This window comes from Enhydra lutris, unplaced genomic scaffold, assembly GCF_002288905.1.
Source record: "Enhydra lutris kenyoni isolate GAN:26980312 unplaced genomic scaffold, ASM228890v2 scaffoldscaffold17, whole genome shotgun sequence".
NCBI lineage: Eukaryota > Metazoa > Chordata > Mammalia > Carnivora > Mustelidae > Enhydra > Enhydra lutris.
In genome coordinates this window covers 49353887-49366275 of record NW_019154101.1, presented here as the reverse complement: position 1 = coordinate 49366275, position 12389 = coordinate 49353887, and positions in this window count along the sequence as shown.

Here is a 12389-nt window from a genome sequence, read left to right as displayed (position 1 = left end):
TTTGTATTTTGTGTTTGCTATTCTCTGTACCCGAAGGCTCTTAGGTCAACGTGACAAATCCCTTCCTATTCTCCAAGTAATATGAAACCCTAAGAAAAGTGTTTTCTGAATAGTCGATGTCAAGTGGCCTAGGCCAAGTGCACAGTCTTAACATCTACTTTAGAATATCACATTATTTCCTTTCTAGCACTTCAATCTGAAATTTCCTATTATTTGCATATTTCCAATCTACATTCCCTTAATGGAATGCAAATGCCATGAGGTCAGAAGCCAATGTCCAATAATGGACTGGTTCATTCTTCAATCAATGGACCCATAAAAGTGGGTGGTACACAGTAGGCCCTCAAATGTTTTTGAATAAATAAATCTGTCAATGTGAACACAGCTCACAAACCATTTTGCTTTGTTTTTTTTCTAAGAAAAACTCCGGAGGAAAGAGCAAAACTATACTCTATTTTTCAATCAGTATAGCCACACTTGACTTCAGTCCCTTTAAACAGACTTCGGTCCCTTTAAACAGACTATTCATGTGGCTATTAAACACTTTAAACTGAAAGATTCTCCTAAGAATACCTATTTAAAAAATGGGCTTTGTCCAATTACATTTCAAAAAAACTAGCTCAGTTTTAGCATCTTTATATATGGAGGTGTCATTCTAGCCCCCTGAAAAAAGACATCTATTAAATGTGATATTCCCAGGGGTTAAAGCTTTTTAAAATTAATTAGATTCAAATCTATAGTTGGAGAAAATTCTGACAAAGAGTTTTAGTGCACTTCAGTTATATATTTATATTTTCACTTTTGATCTTGGTAAAAATTATAAAAATAAAACCTATGATTCAAAAAAAAAATACCACAATTCTAAAAAGATGACAAAGAGCAAATTTTATTTACTTGGAAAAAAGATAGCAAAATTAGTTGATATATAAAAAGTTATCCATCTCTTAGAAATACTCTGAATTCTATAAAAAGGATAACTAAAGCTTTCTTCTTGCTATAAACTCTGATTTTTGTGACATATAAGCATCATGAAGAAAAGTAATTTAGAAAATAGAACAGTGTAAGCACATATTACCACCAAAAATGATCCATGAATGGGTAGCAAAGAGTCTTTTGTAAGCTTCAAATGTTAATAGGTGTAATAATGAAACATATGCCCTTGAGTTAAAGGTAATATCCTGTCCCCCAAGCACAGCAGCCAAACAAACACTGCTCCAAACATTATTCAAGATGATGATGATTACTAACAGCAGCTCACACTGACTTCGTGTAGCAGGTACCATGCTAAACCCTTTTACACAAATTATCTCATGTAATGTTCATTACAAATCCATGGGGCAAGTACATTCATGCAGCCTTGTACATATGAACATTCTGGTGTTTGAGGTTTCACACAGAGTTAAGAGGAGGAACCAGGAAGAACTCTGGCTGGTTAACACCTAGGCCTGGTCCATAATCACTGTCTTTGTCAACTATTTTTTTTAATCACAACTCTTAATTCTTCTGCCTGACATATCCCACCTCTCCTCTCTTACTCAATTTTTCAAACAAAACAAAACAAAACAAACAAACAAACAAAAAACCTGTTGCAGCTATAGAGGCTTTCTTAATTCTTTCAGTCCTCATTTTTTTAGACATTTTTCTTTCTTTTCTTATTCCACTTACTTTTAAAAAACACTATAATGGTGTAAGTACATACATTTCCGTCGTTCCTTTTAGACCTTGGCTTAGGGACAAGGACCAAAGCTGAACTCTGAATACCCCAAACCTATTATCACTGCTTAATACTGAAAGTGTGTAGGTTAAAGCATAAGGTGAAATAACTATAAATTCTGATATAAAAGGGTTTTGCTTGGGTATCTATAAAACAGTGATCCTATTCAATAAATGACCAGGTGGAAGGGGCAGAACCTAAATAGTTGGAACTGATGACTCAATTACATATTCTGATTTAGTCATATCATATTTGTATCAACCCACAGAAAGAAGTAGTTGTGTGAATAATCTAAAACTGAGAATGTCAAACAACTAAATTTTGGCTTTGGGATTTATAATGCTTTTTCAAACATATCTTTTTAATGTTTGGTATTTGTCAATATTAAAATCCACTTGATTTCCCTTTATACACACTGATTGAATTTGGTGGTGGGAAATGAAACTAACTTTTTAGGTGGCCAGGGTAAGTCAGCCTGAGAGTGTCAGCATAATATACTTAAAGAAAATCTAAATTATTTAGATTGGCCATACTCTGGTCTTGTTGTTAATTAAAAAGAAAAAACACTGCTTGCTTCTTAATAAACAGAAGGTGAAATGTGAGATAATGCTAAGTAACAATGAGTGTGTGACTATATAGAACGATTAAAAAGATGTGAAGCACGAGATGAAGTACAACACTAATATTAGCTATCCTACCAAGTACTTCCTCCAGTTTATTTAAAACATCCCTTCTCAGAAAGTATCCTTCTCAAAATAAATACGCTCATTAATAGCTGAGTATTATTCTTCATTTAACAATGACAAATAACTTATTTTTTTTAAAGATTTTATTTATTTATTTGACAGAGAGAGAGATCACAAGTAGGCAAAACTGCAGGCAGAGAGAGAGAGGGAAGTAGGCCCCCGCTTAGCAGAGAGCCAGATGTGGGCCACAATCCCAGGACCCTGAGATCATGACCTGAGCTGAAGGCAGAGGCTTAACCCACTGAGCCATCCAGGTGCCCCAATCTTTAAAGAAATATATTCTTAACTGAAACAAACTACTAGAAAAAATGTAAAAAAAAGCAAAAAAAAAATTTTTAGCACAATTAAGTTAAACCATATTAGCACCATATTAAGTTAAAATTAAAGTTTAGCACCATATTAAGTTAATTATTTCCAAGAAAATAAAATTTAATCATTTTAAAAATAGTAGTAATGTTCTCAGCATTTTTAAAATAAATGACATACTATTAATCATAGTATTTAATTTAAAAACGGAAACTGGTTATTGCATGAACACAAAAAAAATGCTATATTATATGTAACGAACAGTCCAAGTTTTTCTGTATTTCTCAGTGTGTTTTACTGAGTATCTGTAAACCAATTTTCTAGCCTGTGAAAAAAGAAGCAATTTTTCTCAAACAACAAAAAAATCCCATGCAGAGCTTTATTTTGTTTGTAAATTTTATTAAAACTGTTCCAAAAGTAAAATCATGAGGAAAACACACATACACAAAGATGCAAATTCAACTGCGCCTATGCATCTAAAGAATAAGATCAAAATATTAGGAAGAAACTAACATTTTGGCTGAGCAATTTTACCTGTAGGGATATATAAAAAAGGATTCACAGTGGACACAAACTATGCATGTGTCTGCACATCGGTTTACTCAAAGTTGTAAAAGAATAGTGCTGGATAGTAAGTAGCACTGCAGGGCTTAAATCCCCTCATGGGCAAAGGAAAGCAGCTGTAATTAATTTTGAAGATATCAAGACACTTTACAGAGAAAAATGGGAAACTACCTGTGGCAGGCCTGCCTCTGCCTTTACATCTCTTCCAATGTGCATTTCGAATCATGTTTTAAGGTTTAGATGAAAATAGAACAACAGTATTAATATCATGAAAAAAACAAAAGAACCTTGCTGAGGTGTTACCTGGCAAGAAAGAGAATTAACTGTAGATATTTTGGTAGATTCTGAAGCACCTAACAGAATCAGAACCAAAATATGGTATTGCTTATTGTAAAATCTTTATTCAGAGTCCTTTTACAAAAACTGGGTATCCTCCGAAACAATGATAAACCACGAACTGTTATTATTATTATTATACTGCTCCTCACTTTCATACTCTATTCTTACATTTTTTTAGGATATCATTCCAACACTAGAAATATAACTTGTCAAGCATTGCTATTATTACTCTCAGTTTTTTATTTTTACTTCATTACTGAAATAAACAGTACTCTCATCTTCCCAATCACACAAGCTTGCACTTTGGCCTTATTTCCTACTCTTATATCAAATCGATCTATAAATCACCACCCACTTCCACCCCCACTCAAAGTTGGCTGTGGTAAACACTATCTTTCAGAATGGTCTTTTTACCATGTCTCCTGAATAGTTTCTATCTGGACTACTGTTACAGTCTTCTACTTTCAACACCTTCAGCTAGCTTGCTTTCTTTCTTTCTTTCTTTTTTTTTTAAAAGATCCTGTTTCTTTTATTTTTTATTTTTTTAAAGATTTTATTTATTTATTTGACAGAGAGATCACAAGTAGGCAGAGAGGCAGGCGGGGAGAGAGAGAGAGAGGCAGGCTCCCTGTTGAGCAGAGAGCCCAATTCGGAACTTGATCCCAGGACCCTGAGATCATGACCTGGGCCAAAGGTAGCGGCTTAACTCACTGAGCCACCCAGGTGCCCTCAACACCTTCAGCTTTCTACACAGTAAAATTAATTAATTTACACAGTAAAACACAGTTTGAGCATACTCCCTGCTTGAAGCTCTGAAAGTAAACCTGGAGTCCACAAGAAGCACTTTAGCCCAAGGCTTACTTAACACCTAAGAAATAGCCTATTGCAGCTATAACAGTAATAATTACTTAGAAATGAAACGCAACCTCTTACCCATATAGTCATATGAAGTCTTTTCATAAACTGGACCCATTCATTCAATCTTATAGTCATATTTTTATCCTAGCTAAGCAAAAACTGGTGACAAAATTTCTTTGCTTGACCAAACTTTAGTAAAACTTCTGAATCCTCTCTCTCCTAGGCCCACCTGTGCACTTTCTGCTAAAACATAGTATTATCAAGAACTCTGCTATATCAGCTTAACCAGAAACTCCCACCTTCAGTTTCTGACCATACTCAATATCTGATTAGGCTCCTCATTGTCCATCATCTGGACACCCCAATCTATCTTCAGCAAGAATCCTGTTAGGTCGGTTCAGGCAGAATGCCCCCCTTACCCTTGATGTTTCCTCTTAAGAGTCATTTTCCATCCTCTGACTCTCACTCTGCTCCTTGGATATAAAATCCCACTTGTTGGAGGTCATCAAGATGCAACTGCCTGTTGACCCATGAGCTGGACACAGGCAACTGGAGGCTCCTTACTTCCTTTCCTGTCCTTAGACAGTGTGTTCTGTTTGCCTTCCCCGATCCCAGAAGCTTCTCTAAGGATTCAGCCTTGAGATAGAAATGTGGTGTGGGGGCTACCTGGACTGGGTACGTGACTGAACCCAGTAAAGGTGTCTATATAAATCTATATAAGATTTCAGCAAGTGAGTGCGTGTGGAGATCTACTGGTTTTGAGGCCATCCAAGACAAGCCTCATATGTAAATTCCCTCAGTTACTAAACTTGCCACCTATAAATCTGGAGTGGTTGATCCCTTTGTTCTGTCACTCTTTTCTTGCCACGGACAGGGCTGGTTTCAGATTTCAGATAACAGGCTCTGAGGAGGTTACAAACCAACACTTGCCCACGCTGTATTCCAAGTTGAGATTCATCTCTCTCCTTCACTATAAAATCCCATCACAGCAGTCCCCATACCTATCATGATGATCCTTAATAAAATTGGCCTTCCATCTTTAATAAGTGCCAATGCATATTTTTACAAACTAGCCAACTGTATAAGACTTACTGCCTCCCACCTCAGTGACTTTAAATATGCTCTTTTCTGGGAATGGCCCATGCTCCCTTTCATCACTTAAAATTTATCTGATTTATTTTAACTATATTCAAAAATGCTATGACTCTGTATAGTATCTTTTTTTTTCTTCCCCAAGTAAGCTCTATGTCTGAAATGGGGCTTGAACTCATTAGCCCGGGATCCAGAGTCACATAATCTACCAACTGAGCCAGTACAGTATTTCCTGATTCAACCCCTCTAGGCTCATTCTGTAATCAGGCCCTTTTTCAATGTTTAGAAACACGGCTTTCATTGCAGGATAGTATTTTAAAATGCATATATCCTTCATGTTTCCAAAAGGTTAATATTTATCTCTTCCAACTGTGGTAGAAAAGAACAAAACCCAAACATAAAATTTATCATTTTAACCATTTTTACGTGTACAGTTCAGTAGTGTTAAGTATATTCACATTGCGTAATTAACCTTCAGAATTTTTTCATTTTGTAAAACTAAAACTCTACACACATTAAAAAACCCTTATTTTCTCTCTTTGCCAGCCCCTGGCACCCAGCGTTTTACTTTCTGCTTCTAATCTGACTACTTTAGATACTTCAAGCAAGTGGAACCATACAGTATTTTGGCTTTTTTGTGACTGATTTCATTTAACATAATGTCCTCAAGGCTCATCCATGTTGTAGTGTGTGACAAGACTTTTTTTTTTTTTTTTTTTTAAGGTAGGCTGATGTCCAGCATGGGCCCTAAGGACCTCCTTCCCTTTTAAGATTAAATAATATTCAATTCTTTGTGTATATTTATCCATTCATCTGTTCACAGACATTTATGTTTTCTACCTCTAGGCTATTGTGAATAGTGCTGCTATGAACTTGAGTGTGCAAGTATTTCTTCAGGATCCTCAATTCTTTTGAATATGCTCAGAAGTGGGAAAGCTGGACCATATGGCAGGTCTGCTTTTAAGAGGAACCACCAAGCTGTTTTCCATAGCAGCCACACCATTTACCATTTCCACCAACAGTACACAAGTGTTCTATTTTCTCCAGATCCTTGCCAACACTTTTCAGTTTTTTGACAGTAACCACTGAAATAGGTGTGAGGTAGCAGAGGTAGCATCTCATGGTAGCTTTGATTTGCATTTCTCTAATGATTAATGATGCTGAAAATCTTTTCATATGCTCTGGCTATTTGTATATAATCATTGAAGATATGTCTATTTCAAGTCTTTGCCCATTTTTTAATTAGGTTGTATTTTTATTGCTGAGTTGCAGTTCTTATTATAATCAGGATATCAGCCCCTTAGACACATTTCTGAAAAATTTCTAATTTAGTAGGTTGCCTTTTTCTGTCTCTTATTGTATCCTTTGACACTTAAGAGTTTTTAAGTTTGATGTGGTCCCTCTTTTGATGTAGTACCTCTTTTTGCCTTTGTTACCTGTGTTTTTGTTGTCATACCCAAGAAATCACTGACAAACTCAACATCATGAAGCTTTTCCCTTATGTTTTCTTCTATAAGTTTTATGTTTTAGGTATTATGTTTAGGGTTTAATCTGTTTTAATTTCTCATATAGCATAAAATAAGGTTTCAACTTCATTCTTTTGCATGTGGATATCCAGTTTTCTCAATACCATTTGGTGAAGAGGCTATCCTTACCGGATTGATTGGTCAGGCACTCTTTGTTGAAGATTATTTGACCATACATACACTAGGGTTTAATTCAAGGCTTTCTATTCTATTCCACTGGCCTACATGTCTGTCTCTATGTCAGTACCACACTGTTTTAAAATGACTATAGCTTTTTAATACATTTTAAAAATCTTTTTAAAAACTTCCTTCTGCCTGAAACCTAAATCCCAACTTAACTTGGCTAGTCCCTACTTATGTTTCAGATTTTACCCCAGTTGTGAAGTCTTCCCTAACTATTCTCTCTCTCCAACACTCATATATACACCTCCTTTCTGTGACCTCCCACTACACACTGTACTTCCTCTACCGCAGAACTTACTTTGCTTTACTTAATTGAGCTGTGTGACTCCCAAGGGTATTAATCCCTATGATAGAGTACTCATCATTTTTAGCTCTCACATCCCCAACTCCTAGTCAGTCCTTGCCTGACTCACAGTAAATGACCAATAATGATTATAAAAACTGAAGACAACAGAATATACTTGGCTGGCAAAAAGAACAAATAAAGTCTATGTATTGATTTAGAAAATGTTCCTAAAATATATGAACTAAAAAAAAAAAAATCAAGGTACACAACAGTGTACATAGTATGCTACCATTCATATAGAAAGGAAAAAAATTAATCCTATAATTTGCATATATATGATACAGATCTATAAGAACACACAAGAAAGTAAAACTGATTACTTCCAGTTGGCCAGATGGAAACTGCATAGATGGGGGTCAGGGGGAGGGAGACTTTTCTCTGTATAGCTTTTTATACCTTTAAAATCTTTTTGGTACTAAATAAGCTTAATTTTTTTAAAAAATAAAGGAGTAATGTCCCCACAGAAAATCAAATAGCAGCTGTGTAACACATGGCATTCCCTCCCTCCTTCATTTAATAACAAAAAGAAAATCAAAACGAATAAAATCTAGATATTTAGTGTTACATTTGAACCCAGAGTCATCCCACCCCCCTCAACGAACCACAGAAACTAAGAATTTTGTGGATAAAGTATATGCTTCATTTAGTAATTCGCATATTAAGTCAATCTTTATGCTAAAACCATGAGCCGTGTATAAATTGCATATTGAATAAGTATGTACTGCTTATTGGTGACATATACACATACTAGCTTTATAAAATGTGGTAGCTAGCTTCCAGGATAGCCTCCAATGATCTTCAACTCCTGATATTCCTTCTCTTGTATAATTACCCTCCTACACAAAATCACTGCTGGTCTATGTGTTGTCTCTTGGATCACTTATTCTGGGGTAACCTAGCCTTTATGTGGTAAGGACACTTAAAGGAGCCCTATGGGGAGAAACTTAGGCCTTCCTTCAACAGCCAGAAACAACCTGCTAGTATGTGAGTGAACCACTTTGGAAAGGGGTTCTCTGATTCCAATTGAACCTAAAGATGACTGCAATCCAGGCCACTCTCTGAACTGTAACCTCACAAAACTTAAGCCAGAACCTCACATCCAAATTGCTCCCCAATCCCTTTTGAAAGATTCTATTTACTGCTTTAAATCACTACATTTTGAGATATTCTGTTATACAGCCAAAGATGACTAGACAGATATTGTCCAAAAACATTTAAAACAATTTTTTGAGTATAGTTGACACACCATGTTACATTAGTTTCAGGTGATGGTTTACATGTTATGGTATGCTCACCGCAAGTGTAGCTACCACCTGTCACCATACAGTGCTGTTACAGTATCACTGACTATATTTCTCATGGTATACACTTTACTCCCATGATTTATTCACTTCATAACTGGAAGCCTGCATCTCCACTACCCCTCATCCATTTTGTGGATCCTGTCACCCTCTCCCCTCCTACATCCATCAGTTCTCTGTATTTTTATAGATCTGATCCTTTCTGTTTGTTCATTCGTTTCTTTAGACTCCTGCTATGAGTGAGATCACATGGTATTTGTCTGTTTTTCAGTTTGACTTATTTCACTTTACACAACATCCTTTAGGTCTATCCATTTTGTTTCAAATGGCACAATATCATTCTTTTTATGTCTGTGTAATTTTCTGTTATGTGTATGTACCACATCTTCCTTACCCATTCTTCTGGCAGTGGACACTTGGGTTGTTTCTGTATCTTGGCTATTACAACTAATGCTGCAACAAACATAGGGATGCATATATCTTTCTAACTCATGTTCTCATTTTTTTGGATAAATACCCAGTGGGATTGCTGGATCATATGGTATTTATGTTTTTAAGTTTTTGAGAACCCTCCATACTCTTTTCCACAGTGACTATACCAATTTGCACTCCCACCAACTGTACACAGAAGTTCTTTTCTCTCCACATCCTCACCAACACTCACTACTTCTTGTCTTTTTGATTTTAGCTGTTTTGGCAGGTGTAAGGTGATATCTCATTGTAGTCCTGATTTGTGTTTCCCTGATGATTACTTATGTTGAGCATCTTTTCATATATCTCTTGGCCATCTGTATGTCTTCTCTGGACAATAGTCTATTCAGGTCCTCTGCCTATTTTTTAACTGGACTGTTTGGGGGGGGTTTGGTGCCAAGTTGTAAAACTTCTTTATTAATTTTGAACATTAACCCCTTATTGGATATAAAGCTGGAGGTATCACTATTCCAGATTTCAAGAAATACTAAAAAGCTGTAGTAATCAAAGCAGTATAGTACTGGCACAAAAACAGACACATCAATGGAAGTGAATAGAGAGCCCAGAAATAAACCCACACATATATGGTCAATTAGTCTATGACAAAGGAGGCAAGAATATACAATGGGGAAAAGTTTCTTCAATAAATGATGCTGGGAAAATGGGATGGATACATGACAAAGAGTGACACTGGACCACTTTCTAATACTCATACACAAAAATAAAATGGATTGAAGACCTAAATGTGAGACCTGAAACCAAAAAAATCCTAGAAAAGAACAAAAGTAATTTCTCTGACATTGACCATGGTAAGTAACGTTTTCCTAGATAGGTCTTCTTTGACAATGGAAAAACAAGCGGTAACTATTGGGACTACATCAAAATAAAAACCTTTTGCACAGTGAAGAAATCAATCCCCAAGAAGGCAACCTACTGAATATTTACTTTTTAAACCAAAACCTCTATAACTTAAACATAATAAAAACAGCAGATATCACATCACACAGGCAACCTCAAATTAATAGAATGAGGTAGGCTTGGGGCACAATGCTTTGAAGCAGCCTTCCAATAAAATGACAGGTGCCATAAAAATAATCATGTTGCTGGAATCCCATTTTAGGCTTAAGGGTGGACTCCTGACTAATTGGTGGTAACATTTATGGAACTGCTGGTATACCATATGAAAGTCATTTAAATATTTATTTTTCTTCCAAAATGACAGACACTAACTTTAAAGCAAGTACTATATTCTATTTCTTTCCCCTGATGGAGGAAAAACTTCTGTCCAGGAAATTTTAAAATCAAGACAATGAAAGACATGTGTTAAGTATATATGAAAAGCCACTGTGCGAATGGTTATTTACCTGTATAACTTAAAGGACTAAAACTGCTATGTTTTTATAGTTTTTCTGATTACAGTCAGTTGTTACTTTCAAATGTAAGAGTTTATCAGCACCGCTTCTATTCTGCTGCTTTATTTTATAGTAGAGACAGGAAAGAAACTACTCGTTTGGGTGAAAGCTCTTTTAATAAAGACTATTCATCAAGAGGGCTCTCTTCTTACTTCCAAATAAAGGTTGTATCCCAGAACCTTAGATTAACAGCAATCTGACCTCTGGTTGAGTAGCAAATTATTGTGTATACTCATAAACCTAGTATTACCATTCAGGTATATTATTTTTTTTGGAAAACAGAAACACCAAACTAAATGGTCTTTTCATCTGAACTCTTTGTTCATGAACACAAAATAACGGTAATTTAAACATTAAGCTCACAATACATATATAAGCCTGAAAATAACTACAGCAAGTTGAAATACAGGACATATTTTACAGAACAAGAGCAGGGCATTTATTTTCCTGACTATTCACATTAAACTGTTTCCATTAGAGAGGAGAATTTTTCATTACCTCAGAAGGAAAAAAAAAACCAAAAAACCAAACCAAAAAAACAAAAGGCCAGAAATGTCTTCTGTAGGATGGAAATATTAAAATCCAACTCAAACTTAAAAAGTGATGAAAGGAAGAAGTAAGGGAGATATGATATTCTCTTAAGCTTATTACCTTATCCATGCTTATAGGAGCTTTGCCAGATAAATATATTACCAACATTTCATCACTACTGAATCAACAGTGATCACTTTGTCATATAAAAGGTGTCCACTGATTTTTAGATTTCTTCAGATTCAAAGGTTTATCTTATAGCTATCATATCCTAATAATAAAAAGGTGGATGTTAAAAAAAAAAAAGTGGATGTTTTATTTGGAAAAGTAACATTAACATTAAAAACATTTTTTGAAAAAAAAAAAAAGGACTTATCTAATTCAATAATGACCATTTAGTCTTTTTATTGCATTTCTGAAGTTAACTCTAGTATACCTTTTAATTGGCAATTTAGGTTTTATTTCCCAATTCTTTCACAGATAAAATTCGAAGGAATTTTCAGCCCTGAATAATTCCGTGTCTTCCCAAATTTTGGCCACCCATCAGATGTGAGATGATTTTATGGGGCCCAAGGAGAGGGCTAAGTGACACCGAATCAGTAAAGAATTTATTCCCTCTTCATTCTGTTGTAATGCCTCTGACTGCATCAGGGAGTTCTCAGATTGATGGCAGAATGTTATCAACACCTCTGTAATTCTTGCTAATCTCCCTTTTAAACAAAGAAAGCAAGTTTTAGAGTTTAAGTTTTAGTTTAAGAGTGTTCAGTAGCCAGTAGTTTCTAAAATGTAAAAAGTTTTGTTTTCATTATTTTCAACTTTACATCTACTTTCTGTTGACAGTGATTTTTTTTCTTTATGGTGATTATTTCAAGTTTTCATTAAAAATTATATTAATAACTACAAGGATATAAAGAAATACAAAGAAAGCAAGGATACAGGAAATATGCAGATATGGCCAAAATTTTGAAGATGATGTAAGAATGACTAACATTTGAGAAAT